At 35.9% G+C, this 5,002-nt stretch overlaps 1 long non-coding RNA gene across 1 annotated transcript; it reads left to right on the top strand.

The window, feature by feature from the left end:
• Window positions 1-3,755: 3,755 nt before the first annotated feature.
• Window positions 3,756-4,149, top strand: LOC122028740. The gene is made up of 3 exons (XR_006124940.1): window positions 3,756-3,835; window positions 3,920-4,008; window positions 4,104-4,149. It is a non-coding gene; the product is annotated as an uncharacterized LOC122028740 (long non-coding RNA).
• The last annotated feature ends 853 nt before the right edge of the window (window positions 4,150-5,002 follow it).

Here is a 5,002-nt window from a genome sequence, read left to right as displayed (position 1 = left end):
TTCTCTTGATTATTTTTAGGGTTAAGTTTTTTTTAATTTTTATTTATTTTCTAACTTAAACCCTAATCCTCTCCCTTTGATATTCATCAAAAAGTATGAGTAAATAACTGCCAAGTAAAAAGATAATGAATATTTGGCAATAAAGAAATTTTAGAATTATTGGGGGAGTTTAAAGAATATTATAATATTAGCTGTTCAAAATACTTTAGGCAAGAATTTGAACTTAGAAAATATTTTTAAGATGCTTTAAACACGAAAAGTTTTAAGGGAAATTGAAAATAAGTTTTACAAGAATGAAACCTTTCCAAGGTGGTCAAAAACATCTTTAAAAGTTGGTTTAAAGCAGTTTTCAAAAATTGAAGCATTTTCAAATTAATTTTTCAACACATATAATTTGAGAAAGTATCAGAATAAAAATGATTCTCAAAATGAATATTTAATGAAATATTTTACAAAATAACTTTAACATTAAACATACTTTAAAAATTTAGAAATAGTCTATTTTCAAGAAGTTTCCAACATAGAATTATTTTCTCCCCCTGAACCTGATATTTAAAAGTAATCTAATCATCTAGAAAATATCCTTGCATGTCTAATCAATAGTTACTAACTGACTATCAGAAGATAGCAATGTTCACTGGGTTAGTTAAGTTAAGTATATTTGTCCAGTTAGTTTTTAACTAAGATGGATTACTTAACCTGATTACTATTTTGTTTAGTATTTTACGTCCAGACTTGTGTTAATGCACTGATATAAGCATCTTAAGTCCAGACAAAGGGCCTACGTATCTCATGTCATTCTAAGTTTTAGAATACACAATCAAGGGAGTCCTAGTGTGTTTGTGAGATGCTCAAGTCCTAGGTCTATAGGAATATGCTTTCTATGGATCTGATATAGGCCAAGGCTAAAATCAATTTCAAAAGTCTAAGGAAATGGAAATTTTAAGAAAAAAAAATTTTCCTTAGAATTTTTAAATTATTTTAAAAAAAGAAAGAAAATAGCAGTCCTATTCTATGAAACACATTCCTAGTTGTCATCGTAAGTAGCTAAATTCATTTTCAAGTAGTGGCTTGGTGATGATGTTAGCTAAGTTGGACTTAGACTCAATATAATTGAGTTTAATACCTCCTCTAGCGACATGTTCCCTGATAAAGTGGTGTTTAATTTAAATGTGTTTAGTTCTTAAATGATGCACTAAATTTTTTAAAGTTGATTGAACTCATATTATCAATTAATACTCTTGTGTGTTTAATGTAACGACCCAATTTTCCCTATTTCGAGTTCTAAATATCCTTAAAAATATTTGGAAATGCTTTTAAAATATTCTAGAGATTTTAAGAGTATTTTTATGTAATTTTTGGAGGTCATTTGGTATTTTTACTAAATGAAAGAAGTTTTGACAAAAAATGTCCAAGCCGAGATTCGAACCGAAGACCTCGGACCCGAACCAAACCTTAACTGAACCCAGCTAGCCAACTGTTCCGCAAGTGTTTCGTGAACGATTATGGAACGAGATGTATATAAGTTCTAATTGATACAGAAATACCTTAGGTTTAAAAAGGTTGCAGAAAAATGGCCGAGTCAAAGCTCGACCCGGCGACCTCCGACTCAGCTAGGCCTTTACCTGTCCAGGCTGACCAAGTGAGCAAGCGATTGTTTCTTGAAGAAAACCGAAACCAATAGTAGTTAAGCGATATTTTAGAAATCGAAAATAAACCTAGGTATTAAAGGATAAGTTAAGGAGAGGAAATTTTCTCTCGATTAAACCTCTTCTCCTCTCTTCCCGTGCGACGGCGCCGATCCTGCTTAAGCGAAGAAAACGAAGCCTAGCTTCGACTCCGGCGGCTGGCGAAGGCCTTCTTCCGGCGATCCTTGCGGATCCGAGCCCGAAAGCTTGCAAGTCTCCGAACCCTAGAATTCTTCTCCTTCGGCAGTAAGTCCAAGGAAGCATTGTAAGTTGCTACTCACCTGCAGTAGGAGTAGTTCCGCGGCTTTGTTATCGTATAGCGGTTTTTGATTTCTATAGAGTAGACTTCAGAAGTTTTTTTTTGAACCTGAAATTTGTTTTCCTTGGGTTGCTTCTTCTGGATTTGGGAATTTGAAGAGATAGTAAGTTTTGCTTGAGATTTTCACTGATTGAAGTTGGGTTCTTCATTTTTTGGGCATGGCTTTGGTGGTTAGATTTACAGATCGAAGCATGAATTCTGTGAATATGTTGGTTCTTGAACAGCGCATGTTTTCCTTATGGAACTAGTTGTAGAGTTTGGATTTAGTATGATAGAAACATGTTATAGTTGCCCTGCATGTTTTTCCAAATGGAATTAGATGTAGAGTTCAGATTTAGCAGGATAGCAATATGTTATAATTGCCTGTTTTATTTTTATCATAATTGTAGGGTCTAGTTGTCAAACCATAATGCCTCAGAAGTGAATTCCTAAATTATGTTGCTTTCTTTTGATGTTAACCTGTACATGATAATATGTGTTAAGAAATTATTTGGCACTCAGTTATACGTGCCAAACGTGCACTGCCTTGTTTTAGCAAGAACAACCCCTATTAGTTAGGATTTCAATTTAGACGAACAGCATATATATATAGTGTACCTTGTAGCTTAGTTTCCTTGCTACTAAAAAGGGAAAGAACAACCCTTTATTTAGTTAGAATGGGTTTAACATTTTCCTTGCTACTCAAAAAAGGCAAGAACAGCCTTTATTTAAAGCATGTAGTGTTCGTTTCTTGGTTTTCTTGAACATGAACAGCTATTAAGCTTATCTTGTAGTTTGATTGGCTTTGCTTCATAGCATGCTTAGAGAGTTCAGATTTTGCTTTCCTTTAATTTATGTTTATTGTAGCATGCTTAAAAAAGTCAGATTTGCTTTCCTTTGCTTTATTTTTATAGCATGCTCAGTTAATTGCAATTCTCTACCTGTTAGATATACCTACAGGGTTCTAGTAAGCTCTAATAAAGGATTATGAGACGTATGAGTAAAGAAAAAGACCAAGGTCTAGTTAGAAAAGATAACAAGTAAATTAAAGTAAGAGGCTGGTACCCGACCACTACAAGAAAAACGTCATTCAACAACACTCAAACGACAACGGTTTTATACCAAACCGTTGTCTTTTTACCTTTTAACAACGATTTTAACAAAAATTGTTGTCTTTTAGTAATTTTTTTGGCCTATGACAACAGTTTTTAAAAACCGTTGTCTATTTATGTTTTTTTGGGGATACAACAACGGTTTTTAAAGGGTACGACAACAGTTTTTTAAAACTGTTGTCTATGTGCGCTTTTTTGGGATTACGACAACGATTTTTAAAAACCGTTGTCTATTAAGTGTTGTTAAATACAATTATTTTTTCTTTCGCCACTTTTTCTCCTTCGTCATTTGTCTGTTTTACACCTTGTTTTTTTCTGTCTCTTTCCCAAAACCCTACTCTTCGCTGACTCCTCCTCACCGCCCTCTTCGTCGCCTCCCTCCTCACCACCCTCTTCATCGCCTTCTTCGCCGCCTCCCTCCTCACCGCCCTCTTCGCCTCCTCCCTCCTCACCACCCTCTTCGCTGCCTCCTTCCTCGCCGCCCTCTTCGTCGCCTCAACTTTCGGCCTCGCCACCTCCTCCTCGCGGCCTCTACTTTCAACCATCTTCACCGCCTCCTCCTCCTCAAGCCTCGACCTTTCTCGTCCTCCTCCTACTCCTACTGTCTTCCTCTTTCTCCTCTCTCTGGGTTTGATTCGCTTCAGAAATGGCGGCATCACTCCAGTCGGCAGTGTTCCTCTAAAATCGTATTGATCCACACAGGCGTCTCTTTGCATCCCCTGCGAGATCTCTTCCAGGTTTTTTTTCGCCTCTTTTACGAATCAGATAACTATTACTGATTTGGGATCTAAAGATATGACGATTGTTCCTTTGGCACTCAGGAACGAAAGGAAGCATCTTGGTTGTTAGATCCGATGGAAGGATCTCCGGTAGGCTCAGTGGAAGGAATTTGATCACAAATGCCGTTGCAGTTGAGTGTTGTTTCGTTCTTACTCGTCCTTGTAAATCGATACAATATGTCTCGTTATTTACTTACATTTCTGTCTCTTCTCTTGCATGGGTTAGACGAAGGCCGATACTCCTACAAGTTCCACCGACTCTAAACCTGGGTAAGTTTCTTCTCTTATGCAGTGCTGTTTCTTAACAATTGATTTTTTTTGGAAATTGCAAAGGATTTCTCATGTTGAGTTGTTATTTTCTAAATTCATTTGTGGATTGGAAGAGACGTAGGACAGGGAGTTGTTACTCATTATAATCTTGGCCCAATCTGGAACATTGTGTTTATAATAGCATCCACTGTCTAGTGTTTCCATGTCCCTTTTCCTTGTTGAAACTTTTATCCAGCAGGGCGCTAGTATTTTCTAACTCATATAAACATTTATTTGTTGAAGCTTCTGCTATTGTCAGAATTCTTGTTGATCAAAATCAGTGGTATTTTGGTGCAAGTTACTCCAAGTATCCGTTGTCAGATTTATAAAGTGTTCTTATAATGTTGAAAGAAAATTTTATAATGTGGACGTAGGAAGTTTCAGAATATTTACTGAACTAGGGTGGAATCTGGAATTTAATTAAATGCATCATCATGTAGAGATGCTGATAAAGTGGACATGATTAGTCAAATCAGTAGAGCTTTTGGTGTGTACAATCGTTGTATGTCATATCTTAATTTGCCAACTTTATACTTATAAAATGTAAGATAGAGTATGCGCCAAAGGATGATATGTTTGCTTGTTTGTTGCTTTAGGCTTATGAAGGGCATAAAGATACTGTTGCTTTACATTTGATTTCATCATGCCAGAAGTTTTTATTGTATGAACATGGAGCATTAAAGTCCTTGAATGGCTAAGCACGCTAATGAATATTAAATTCTACAACAATTTTTGCAGTGTGATTGGTCCAATTGTTTTTGGACACAACAAAAACAACTAATGATCAACTAATGCTCTTCACTCTTCAGTCCTTAC

This window comes from Zingiber officinale, chromosome 10B (genome assembly GCF_018446385.1).
Source record: "Zingiber officinale cultivar Zhangliang chromosome 10B, Zo_v1.1, whole genome shotgun sequence".
Lineage (NCBI taxonomy): Eukaryota > Viridiplantae > Streptophyta > Magnoliopsida > Zingiberales > Zingiberaceae > Zingiber > Zingiber officinale.
This window is presented reverse-complemented; position numbering and strand designations above follow the sequence as displayed.